The 12,857-nt window shown below is 44.2% G+C and overlaps 1 protein-coding gene across 1 annotated transcript in view; it reads left to right on the top strand.

The window, feature by feature from the left end:
* Positions 1-395: 395 nt before the first annotated feature.
* CTDSPL2 (CTD small phosphatase like 2) overlaps positions 396-12,857 on the top strand; it is a 43,446-nt gene continuing 30,984 nt past the window's right edge. Inside the window, exon 1 of the mRNA XM_056347842.1 lies at positions 396-599. The gene's annotated coding sequence lies outside the window, so the exon portion shown is untranslated. The remainder of the gene's footprint in view (positions 600-12,857) is intronic.

Below are 12,857 nucleotides of genomic sequence, written 5' to 3'. Positions count from 1 at the left end.
CACAGCTTCCCGCCGCCGGGCCCCGCCCGCGCCCCCCGCCGCTCTCAGGGCTCGCCCCTCGCCTCACCTCAGAGCGCGGCAGGCCGCCGGCCGGCTCGGCTCGGCTCGGCGCCAAGAGAGCGAGGGCGGCCGCTGCCTCCTCCCCGTGAGGCGGGCTCGGCCCCGGCGCCCGAGGCGCAGCCTCCCGCCCTTGGCGGCGGGGAAGGAGGCGGCCGGGCCCTCTCCCGCACCCCCGCTGCGCCGCGGCCCGCGTCGCTCTCCGCCCGCCCGCCCGCCGGGCCCGCCGCCTCGGGGCGCCGCTCCCCGCGCCAGGCCCCGGCTTCCCTCCTTCCCGGCCTGCCCCGGCGCCGCCGTCCCCAGGCCCCCCTCCCCCGGCCGGGCTGCGCCTGCGCGGCGGCCCCTCTCCCCATCCGGGTCCCTCCGTGCGGTGTAGCAGGTCGGTAGGCGGGAAATGGCGACTGGCTGCTGAGCGGCTGCGGAGCGCGGAGCCCCGGCGGCGGTGTAAACACAGCGGCGCCCGCCCGGCCCGGCGCGGCCCGGCCCGGCCGCCGGGAACCCGGACACCAGGGGCTCGCCTCCCCGGCACCCCGCACCCACAGGTAACTGCCGCGGCGGCTCAGCCAGCGCGAAGTCCCAGCCCGGGATCAGGTGGGGAAGGCGAGGGGTGGCCGCTCCGGAGTGACCGGCGGGAGCCTCCCCTCGGGGCCTGCCCCGCGGCGGGCCCCCGTCCGCCCGCCCGTCCGCCGGGCTGCGCGCCCCTCTGCGTGCGGAGCCAGCCCGTCCCTCCCCGCTCACCTCCCCTCGCCGCCCGCGGAGGCCAGCCAGCCCCGGCCGCGCCGGAGCGGGAGCGCAGCCCGCCCGGGCCGGCCCCCTGCCCGCGGGGGAGCGGGCGGCGCGGCTGTCACCCCCGCGCTGACACCCCCCGCCCGCCCCTCTAGGCCGAGGCCTGCGGTGAGCCTCCTCCGTCCCGCCCGCCCCGTCCCGTCCCGCTCCGCGGGCGGCGGTGGGCGCCGCGGGGGCTGCGCCGTGCGGGGCGGCGGGCGGCGGGGGCGCGTCCCGGGCCGGGCCGGCTCGGGGGCGTAGCTCCGCGGGCTGCATCCCAGCCCCTGCTGCGCACGGGCGGGCCATGTCCGCCGCTGGCTCCCGCGGAGCGAGCGCGCAGGACGCGCCTGTTGCTGGCTGTTGTTGTCGCCACCCGGGCGGCAGCGCTGGACGTGCCTGTCACCGGCTCCGGGGACACACACACGGGACGGGGCGGGGTGTGTGTGTGTGTGCCGCCCCGCCGCCTCCCCGCCGGGTGCCGGGCACCGGCGCGACGCCGCGGGCTGCCCGGGCAGAGATCCCGGGCGGCAGAAGGCTGCTGCGAAGGCTGTCAGCGCGGCCGGGCAGGGGGAGTAACGCCAACTTTGCTGTCACTTGTGAGGGCAGGAGGTGGGGGAACAGCGGCCGTGATGTGCCGGCCACTGGCGCGCGGGACCACCGCATTCTGAACCCGTTACCGGCATCCCCTGTCAATACTGGGAACGCAGCAGAAGGTATTAGCGTGTCACATACCGCATTGATTATCTGCTGGCTTCTGTGCTACCGAAGAATACTGTACAAGCCTGTTGCTCAATTTTACGGTACTTAGGAGCACATGAGTGGACAGGTCTTGCTATTTCTTTGTGACGGTTTGGGTGAGCTCTCGCCTAGGTCTGCCTAGGGTACTCGTTTCTCTGCGGTGATGATTGCAGCACTTGTTCTGAGCCCAAGCCTATTGTTGCTGGTCAGGGGGTTTCATAGTCTTGCAGTTGCTTATGGTGCACTTTAAAAAGCGATTTTGAGATTGCAGTTATTGACTTTGCCTTTCTTGATAAGTTTCCACTGTTACAATACAGTAGTCCACGAAGAGGATCTCTAAGTATACCTATTACTCTGTTGCCTTGGGCAAGTCACAACCTTTGTTGCCATTTCTCCATCAGTAAAATGGGGATAATAATACCTCGGAGAGTTGTTACAAGAAGTAGTTAATGTTTGTAGAGGGCTTAAAAGACCTAAGTGTTATTAATTAAGCCCCATGACACATTAAGGTAAGAGTTAGAGAACCAGGTTTACACATGGATGAACTGAGGCAGGAAGAGATTATGATTTAGCTAGAGTAACGTATTGGATCTGTGACAGTAGCAGAAAACAAGTTGTAACTACTTCATGCTGTAGGCAGAAGCGAACAGTTCTATATAACAGATATGATTCAAAGATTATTTGCCCCTCCCTCACCCCCCACCCCCTTCCCACTTCAAGCTTTTCTCCCTCAGGAGGCTTTGCCTGTGTGACTTCCAGTGACTGGATAGCTCCAAGGACACTTGTGGCTTGCCCACTTAAATATTTCAGCAGTTTTCATACCAAGATATATGTTCTAGGATGCAAGCCAAATCCCAACTTAAATTCCATAAAACAGTCTCCACTTTTCCCCTGAAAACATTGTGTGGAACTTAGTTAAGACTTGATCCTGTTCCAGTCAGTGGAGAATGCACTGAAGCTGACATTCCTGTTTCATGCGGGGAAGTTCTTTCATTAAAGAAAATATTCTCTTGTCAGTCTGTCCCAGAGATTTAATGGTACAGTTAGGCCATTTTTCTAAAGTTGTAAACATTCCACAGATGCTGGAGCTGTACATGTATTTTCATAATCTGAAGGTAATTTTCCATCTTCAGATTTCCACCGCAAGTGTTAACTTCCTTCCACTGTGTTGATTCCCCAGCACGCTGATGTGACACTGTCGCAGGCTGAATAGCATTAAGCAGTTGAAGAAACAAACAAAAAAAAAGTCAACTGAATTCAAAAGGAAACTTAGTCTTCATCTTACAAAGTTTTTCCATACTGTATTGGCTTTTATTTTCTTTGATCGCTTGTAATGCTGTTGAGGTTGACAACTACTCCAACAAAAGTAGTGTCTGCAGAAGACTTTAAGAATCACCTTTCCTCTTCTGAAAGTTTTCTACGCAAGTATTTTGTTCCCATGGAAGAAACTTTTTCATAGGTGCAAGTGGAGTAATGACTGGGAGTACTTGCACATTTTTGTGAGAACCAATGCTGAAAGTCAAGCTGAACTATTTTGGCAAGAGCTTGCAAGAAAAGCTTGAGCAGGGGGGTTGGACAAGATGAACTCCAGAGTTCCCTTCCAACCTCAACCATTCTGTGAGTCTGTAAAAGCAGGATATATCAAGCAGGACTGGAATTTGGCAGAAATTTAAAATTAATGTGCATTTCTAGACATATGTACACTCTGACAGAAGCTTGAGAATTCTGGCCCTTTTGAAGGAATAACTGGAAGTTCCGGAACATCGTCATGATAATTTCAAGGTCACATCTGAGGCCAGGGTAATCGTACAACTCTAAAAATGCCTTTTGGAGTTTGTGGGTTTGCACCTTCTCCCGATTCAAACCCCGTACAAGTTTCTTCCCATCCATGTGTTTTCAGCCTGGTCTCCCTAGGGGAGCCAGATCCTATTGTGATAGTTTTTGGACTTTGATAATGTCAGCGCAGGATTATTAAGATTATCCCTGATTTAACAGCTGCCCCCCCCCACACACACACACTCCCCCTTGTGACTGCATCCTTATCCCATACTTTCTCAGGAGCTTTCCTCTCTGACAAGTGCCTTTCTGATTCATTACTGTGAGCAGATCAGATATGATAGTTCTTACTCTTATTAACCCAGAAAGTAAAGGCCTAAGTGAATGAAATTCTTTCATTTACTGGCAGTTTACTTTACCGCTAAAGTGTTGGCACCAATCTCTTGTAAATTTTAAATGGAAGATTGCTTTTCATCTGTTGTATATGAAAAGTTCATTTGATGTTTATACTTCCCAGTTAAGTCTTCAGAAAATGCAAGTATGCAGTATAAGTGCATAGTTGATTAATCAAATTCATAATGGATTGCAATTTTTACTAGTTAAATTGAATCATGCTGCTCTCATCCTGTAAGGGAATGGTGAACTCTTCACAAGCTTGTTTATAAAGAATAGCTGTCTCGGGCAGGGATTTTGACAGTCAGGCCCGATAGAGTACTTTAAACATAGGTTAATTTGGTGAAGTGCAGCGTTAGTTGCAGTGCAGTGTGTCTCTTCTGATTGCTTGGAGAAGCTCACATACACAGAGATTCTTGAAAGCCAATATAACATGTTGTTTACATGTTGAGTTGCCTAGATGGCCATTGTTTAGTATTTTAGAAAAATAAATATTTTACATTCACAGATGAAGACTTTTTCAATAGCACTTGAAAAATTAAGTGTGCAATCATCAACATGTAAAGGCATCAGTTTCAGAGGTGGGATGGTGGCATCCCAGTTGGCAGTCTTAGCTTCTAAATAGATTACTTCCCAATCAGATCAGTTTCAGTAATTACTTCAATTAAGGTCCTCTTAACTACAGAAAATAAGTTCTTTCATTGTACCTTGTGATCCAAAGAAAACACTTGTTAGGATGATCTGGTATGAGAAAGTAGTGAGTTGAGTATAAGCCTGAAGTGTATTTTCACCTTTGCCAGCACTGTCAGATGTGTGATCTCACAGATGTCCTTTGTTGCCTCAGTTTCCCTATCTCATGGGTTGGTATTTATGGTAATACCATGATCTGTGGACAAGCCAAGGGAAAGAAAACGTGCAGCTTCTGGTGGACAGCATTAACTTGGCAGCTGCATTGATCTCTGCTGTATTGACATAAAAAAATAGAGCTCCCCATGGGGAAAATTTCATGAGAGTCCAGCCCCATCAATCAGATTTCTATGCATCTAGCTAAAAATAACCCTAAAGCCAACATTTAAGAAGCTACCTATCTGTTGCATTAGATCTAATGAGGATCCTCTGTCCACCAACGACACGGATATCAGAGTTGCATGAAGAAGAGATGATGGAAATTGAAGTTATCCCTAACACTCCTGTCTGAATTCAGAATTTCTTTCTTTTGGGTGCAGAATCTTGTTAGAAGGCATAAAACACTTCTGGTTTTGAACTCATAATATTTATTGTAGTACTGTAACTTTTAGTATAACATTATGAAAATAAGTTTAACTAAAAGGAACCGTTAACTCCACAGCATCTGGAAAATAAGCTATGCATACTTACTTAAAGTAGCACAATGCTAAAAAAATATATCTTACCATTCATTGCCAATATACCAAGTGCAAGTAGGAGAAAAAAAAAAATCAAAGACTCGAAAAAAATTTGGATTAGAATTTACTTATGAATAAATTATTTTACATGTATAAACACACACAGTGGCAACACAGCAGGAGTGTCATCAGCACAGTAAGGCTAGGAAGGCGATACTGTAGGGCATGTTAGCATCCTTGAAGCTTCATATGAAAGAAAAGGAACCTGTCCTTATTTAGGCTATGCTTAGGAATAGCTAATTTAAATTAATAAATTAACAGGAACTTGGATCAAATCAGAGCAGTTGTTCTAAGTGATTTAGCTGCACTGATTCAGTCTAAATCATAACTCCGTTTACTTTAGGCAATTCTAAAACATGATTGCTTTGATTCACCCTATATTTTAGGAGGTGCTAATTAGAGGAAGGTAGGTAATTCAATCTAAGGATTAGACTATACCACAAAGACTTCAGTGGCACAGCAATATCAGCCTAGTTAGTGGTAAAACCCCTACACAAAGGGGTTGCTTTTGCCAGCACGAGTTGCATTTGCACTCACTAGGAGACTTGTTACCCTAGCTATGTTTGACTAGGGAAAAATAGTGTTTCCCCCTTCCTTTCACATTTCTAAGAGGTAGTAGTATACAGGTAAAACTTCTGGTTTAGACACATAGATTTCCTTAATCTAGGTAGAATGTCAAGGGTACTCAGCATCTTCTGCTTAACGTACAGGGGCTGAAGGTGCTGGAGCAAAGAGTCTAATGCAGATATATTTGTTTCTTACCCCCTGTGGTGGGATTTTGCTTCATCTGTTGATAGCTTCCTCTAGGCTCGCTCTTCTGTAGTTTGCATCTCCTATCTGGTGTTTTTGAAGTATCCACTATTTCAGGAAGGAGTGGGCTAACTTGAGGTAACAGCTAGGATCTGTAGTCTCCTTTGTCCTTGCTTCATTTCCCAGTACCCTTTTCATATGAGATAACACAACCTAAGTTGTCTCTTTTCTCCCCTTCCTAGGAATTTCTCTAATTTTACTATCCTAGGGGAGCTCATTTAGGTGCAGCAGACTTCCTTTTATATGAAATAATGCCTTCGGGGTGCCCTGTGATGCCTGGTCACCTGATTCAAATCCTTCACCTGAGAGGGAGATAAATCCTAGAGGTGAGGGCTCTGAGCTCAATTATGTTTGAAAATGTGGACAACTGCAACATGCTGCTTGTACTGCAGTCCTGTGTCTGTATCTGCATGCATGTCTGAGAAATAATGAACAATAACGTCTGTCAGAAGTTAAGTAAATAAAGACAGTAAGAGAAAGCTAGTTATTAGTAGTTACGTGGGCAGCAGTTATGTTTCCATGTTTGCCAAAGAAAAGCATAGTATGAACAGACGTTTTAAGGTTTGGTGTGGTTTTTGTTTTTTTTTTTTTTTTATTATTATTATTATTTGTGGAGGAGGGGAGGAAGGTAACTTATAGATAGCAGAAATATACACGAGAACATTAAAGGCACTTATGGGCTTTGTGTGTACTAAATTTAAATATAGTCTATTTGGTTGTATTACCTAGCTCAATGTATCTGACACCTTAGACTCTTGTCAAGACCAAGCAGTTGTAATTAAATAGATTTAAATATTGGAATATTGGAAAAGCTTGTTTATTTTGCTTATCAAGACAGAACCAATGAATATTAAAGAAGAAACCAAGAATGTTAGTGGAATCTTGATATTTTTAATTTATGTTCTTAAAAATACAGATTTTCAAGAAACTTTTGGAGACTTCAGTGTAGCTGAAGTGATCTTCTTAAACAACTGTAATTACTGGATTTATAGTTCCTTAGTCTTGTGTTGCTGAGGGACTAGAAGGGTTATTAGCTGTCGTAAGAGAGAAGTCTTTGAGAGCTCAGTTGGAAAAATGGGCTGTATAGATACAGTTTTGGGTGAAGAGGTGTCATGCTTAATTACATTGTTGGACTTATTTGAAAATAATTCTTTTTTGATAGTGGATTGGTTTATTATATACCTGGGAACTGTTTGATAATGTTCAGTCTCAAAGATTAATGGTTAATATAAAAATGTCCTGAGTTAATTAACATAATAGAGTTCTAAACCATAAAATAGTATAAGATTAGAAAATAAACATTTGTCATCAGTGGTCCATGCTTTCAAAAAGTTATTTCAGTAAGATTGCTCTTTCTCTTCTTTAGGTATTTTCTGTTCCCTTTCAGTTAGGTACTGCAAGGTTGGAGGAGTAGCTAGCTGTTAATGTGCCATTTGCTGGGAATTTGAAAGGCTCTGTGTCTGCATTTAGATAGCTGGTATTTTGTCAGTATTACTAGGGTAAAGGGGTATAGGGCTTTCTTGTTTGTTTGATGGTTTAGTTTTATTTTTCAACTAAAGTAACAATGCTGATAAACCCAGTGCTTTTACATCGACTTACTTAGAGTGTTGTCAGTTCTTCATCTGTACTGTCAAACATTGTGTGGTGCAATAGGAACAGAACTGTAGATTGAGTCTGTTGGTGTGGAGGACTTGATGTGCATGTCGTTTTCATTTCTGGAGGTTTTAACTTGGTCTGGTCCCGTGACCTGTAGTGATGGAAGTGTGTCTTCCAGTTCAGTTTCAGGCAGAGGACTCCAGTTGGTATGCTCTGAGGCCGCTTTGTTATGCAAACCGAAACACTGTAGAGGGGATGATGAGATTTGTTTCAAAACCTCAGGCTAGATCCAAACTAAAAAACTGGTGCAGATGTATGTTAAACAGCATCTTGCCTTACGAGAAGGCAAAAGGTGCCATGCCACCCACTTTTAAACTTTTTGTTCAAGTTAAGCTTCTTGTGAAAGGAGTGAGAATCTGCACATGGCAGTTGATAGAATGGGACAAGTCTGATGTGAAAAGGCTGTATCAGAGGGTTAAAAGCCTTCAGTCAGCCATCATAGAATAGAAGCAAGTACAGAAGAGAATCTGTACAGAGCTTTCTGAGTACCTGAACGGGTGCTTTTTCACCTGTTACTTGAGTTCCATAGCTCAGCTCTGCTCTTTTGCCTGTGGCTAGGTGGACACTCCTCATTTGCTTTTGCACAAAGTCTGCTGAATTAACTTTGTTTGCAATAGATGGTTGTTTAAACTAATCTGGGTGGACTTTGTTTACCCTCTGTATTCAAAGAGAGTTCAAAAAAATAATTTCTGTTTTATAATGTATATGATACTGAAAGGATGAGGAGAGAATGACTTCCCCTCCACCCACCCACTTTAATATGTAGGTTTTTAAATACTACTCTGTAGTGCTTGGGGACAAAAGGTGTCAACCCTTTACATGAATGGTGTTCTCAGCATTTTTCTTCAAACTCTATTTCTGAGTTACTTTATTGTCATGTTGTGTCATAAACGAGGATTCTTCTGAACAAGGTAATCACAAGCTGAAATAATCCAGTTAGTTATATGTTGTTTCTTGAACAGCAGAATTGATAAGATCTGTTTTCCTGCGGACTTGTATTCCTTTTACCTTCCAGCCCCCTCCTCTCTAGCGACAGCATTTCAAGTATCCCCACCCCTAGTCAGAGCACCTCCTGTTTGCTCTGCCTCCTGGTGCTTGCGGTGCCTGCGCTGGATTTGCTGGCTGTGCTGGAGCAGAACGCATAGCTGTTCGTTCACTGCCCTGCCTCTGCACAGGAGCTGACCTTTTTTTTTGTAGAGGTAGGCTAGGAAAGGAGACGAGGTGGAGTGTGTCTGTGTGTAGCCAGAGTGGATGTGGGGTAAGGACTGGGCTGTGGCTGTTTTGCTTATTGGGGGTGCTAAAAGGGTCTGTCTTGCCTACATAGCTTTTCATTTTCAGAAAACTTGTGGGAACTTGGCATATTTGATATTTCTCTCCCTCTGTGAAACAGTGTTGATGTAGTCACTGAGTTCCACGTTTACCTGGGGAAGACTGGCAGACACACAGACAGTTATGGACAGTGCAAATGTATTAAGCCTTATTTTCTGTAGAAACAAGGCTGTAAAAAAATCAACAGTAATAGAAAAAGCTGGTAAATATTTATGCTAAAGAATACAGCCCATCAAAGAGTACAGTAAGCGAATGAAACCCGTGACATAAAATACTGTTGCTTTAAAAAATTTGTGACCGGATGGTCTTTGTTAAAATAACATGCCAGAAAAGGCAAATTTTAAACCTGAATAGTTTCAGTGATCACATCAACACAAAAAACCCAGCCTCACGGCTGATAATAGAGCAGATGAGGCTGTGGTTCCAAAGCAGCTTGGAACAGTCTCTTGGCTGCTGCAGTCCCCCACTGACCAGGCAGTGAAACCGGGCAGGATGTGTTCCTTGGCCTTGAGAGCAAGCAGCGAGATACAGGTTGTATCCTCCCAGCTAAGCGCTCTTCCTTCAAAACAGGGTGACCTCCTCTCTCCTGCCTGTAGGGAACAGCCCTCTCCCACGTGTTCCTGAGCACCATCCAGGAGGATGCTGTGCCATTGATGCCATATGTGACTGTGCCAGAGAACATGCTGACAGCTGAGCAGTTGTGTTAAGTTATGTGGTTATACATGGGTGATCATGGTACAGTGCTTTAACGCCATGCCCTGGGCTTGCTGGCTTACTACTCGAAACCGTCCTTTCCCCTGCCAGGAGTTGTATGTTTTCATTCCATCCCTTGTTCTGTGATTCTGTTTACTAAACTGGCCTAAAAATATGGCTAAATGGAGGGTTAGCTGAGCGCCAGAGCTGCGTCAGGGAGAGTGCAGGAGTATGACGGCAGTTAGATGGGTTTAGGCTGTCGTGGAGCCACAGCCTGTCAGAGCAGCAAACTCTGTCATGCGGGTGAGAGTGAGCTGTGCTGGAGAAGGGGAGGCTGGAGCTCCCTGTGCCAAATCCCCAGCAAAAACTAGTGTCTTGCAACTGCATGCTGAAAGGCAGCAAAGTCAGTAGAGGAATGAATAGCTCCTTAAACTGACTTTATTGTCGGAAAAAGCATTGCTGAAAGACAGGCTGCCTTTTCTTTCCCTCTCCCCCTACCCACTTCCCCTTGATCGTAATGCACAATGAAAAAGTACCTATGGAGCTGGAAGGGGTGTGGAGGAAGGAGGTATGGAAACTAGAAAGCATTCCTTCTATTTCCATTAAAACGTTTATAAATATCAAGAATATTGCTTCATGATTTTGCTAAATTATTTATTCAATATTTCTACTGAAAAGTATTGTGTGCTCTATCATAGGTACTATATGGCACAAAGGTGACAACTAACTTTCTTCCAAGTATTTATTTGGTATTTAAGTTAACTTGCATTAGGTTTGTTATTTAAATTAAATTAGGTCTCCTCAATATCTAGAAAATTCTCCCAAATTATAATGTAACTGCTTCATAATCTAATGAATTAACCGCGCTCAAGAAAACTTGCTTTGCTTTGGAACATGGCACAGGCCTTTCCTGTCCAGTGGAGTTCCTGATGGAGAGGCTAGGTTGACGCTTGATACTGAGGAATCATTGGAAAAAAATCTAACAACTGTGTAAGCTTATAGGTGACAACAGCACTTCTTGTTCTTGCAGATTTCTCTGTTTTAAAACATAGAGATACAGGTTTCTGGATCGAGTGTGGAGATTAGTGGACTTTAGCTGCCTCTATTCCATTCAGATTTATTAGTGTAGCATATGAATCCATGCCCCATAATACATATGCACAGCCTTCCTTTGCTCTGACTCCAAAAGGCTCTCAGGTTGCCAGACATACTAAAATACTAGCTGGTTTTGCATTTTTTCTTAAGAATGTAAACCTGTACCATATGGCATCGGTAACGGTAGTATTAATAGTGCTGTAGCTTCTACCTTTTTCTCAGACATAAACTTTCCAAAGTAAGGCACCAGGCAAACACTTATCTTCTCACTCAACAGAGCAATTCCCTGCTTGTTTACCAAGCAAGAGCCATATCTGCTGCTTTACAGCCACATAGTTATTGTTTCATTACATCTTACACATTTTGAAGTGGCAGAGATATGTTAGACCAAACTGGAGGCAATTAGTTTGTGAAATAAATAAGCAAAATTCAAGGTAGAATCGAAGTAGAATGGAAACATTACAGCGTATATGCAGATAGGTTTGGCTTGCAAAACTTTTGTTGCTGTTGGTAACTTGTGCTTATTATACTTTGTATTGGAATATTGACCAGAAACTTTCTATAACTTTCCACTGTGAGGTTTGTTTCTTCCTGGGGATTTCTGACCCAAAATAAGACAGAAAAAAATATTAATGACAGAAAATAAAATGTGTAAAATAGCCTCATTGTGATGGGATCAGACAGGTCCCTGAAACTCCTTTCAGGTAAGGTTTTGAAACTGAATGAGATACGAGTTGATAATGTCTTAGTATTGTGGTTATATGTAAAAACATCGTATCGCTCACAAATCAGTAAAGCTGGTAAAACTTTAGCACTACTTTTCGTATCAGTTTTTAACTTGGGTACATGTACAAATTAGCAAATTAATCTTAGAGACTGCAATTTATAAGAATGATCTTTTCCATGCAAGAAAAAGGCCAGAATGGAATATGAAAGTCAGGTTTAAATCAGCATGTATATGTAGTGGAAAACATTTAGTTTAAAATTTTTATGGACAGTAATTGATAAAAATCTTGACTGTGATGGTATTTCCCCCCTTTTTAATAACAGGGTTGGTTGATTTATTTATTTTAAAACAGGAAGGCCAGGTGCGAGAAAACCATAATAGCACCCCTTTATAAAGTAGAGAGCACAGTTTGAACTATTTTTAAAGGTTTTGAAGCTTTATGTTTTCCAGGACAATAAGGATCATATTATCATTTAAAGAGTTTTTATCCTACAATAAAAATAATCTTCTGTTTTAAGGCCAAAGGAGCAGCCAAAACTTTATCTAGCCTTTTAAAAAGAGATCAACCTGACAAAGTCCTGTGGAATATGTGATTGTGGTTCTGATACCACAGGAGGATTAAGGTGAAGTAGAAAAGATTAGGTTTTCTGGTGAAGTTAAGCAAAAGGCAGCTCTCTTGTCTGTGTAGACCTTGCAAAAATTACTAGTTTCTCAAAACAAACACAAAAGTTACACCATGGCTTCTGTAATCCAACACAGACTTACTTGAGCTTATTACTCTTAACTTTTTTTTTGTTTGTTTTTAATTAAAAAGATAACTAATATGGATGAGATGAACAATTAAAAAAAGTAATTCATTAGGATTTTTTTGTGGTCAGCCAACATCCTGGAAGGTCTGTTCAGGAAGTGTTTAGCAACCTGTCTATACCACGGGTTGTAACAAGGGGGAGATGGCTTCCAAAAATAGGCTCCCTGTGTGCCTAGCAGCATGGATTAAATGTCCAGAGAGCCTAATATGTCTAAAGACAGCTGGTCCATTCCAGGATCTCAACAGGAACGGTGCTGTTTGTAGTGGAATTCGTTATCCACTCATCTAAAACTTGGGCACTGCAAATCTGTACTTCAAAACATCTCCACTATTGGTGAGCTCCGCAATATCTGAAGATGACTAATGTAAAATGCTTGTCTTGGCAACATCAGAGACTGTAAATAGTATCTTTCTTTGGCAGTAGATTTTGGGGTTCTGTTCTGAGATTCTCTTCAACAATTAACCCAGCTCTCCATTTTTATTTCTTGGTTAGTAGTCTGACCCAAACTGAAAAGACTGAATTAATTAGAAGCATGTACCCACATTCGCAGAGATAAAAATATCTTGGCCAGGAGGGAATAAACTT

The sequence above is a fragment of the Falco biarmicus genome, chromosome 7 (genome assembly GCF_023638135.1).
Source record: "Falco biarmicus isolate bFalBia1 chromosome 7, bFalBia1.pri, whole genome shotgun sequence".
NCBI lineage: Eukaryota > Metazoa > Chordata > Aves > Falconiformes > Falconidae > Falco > Falco biarmicus.
This window is presented reverse-complemented; position numbering and strand designations above follow the sequence as displayed.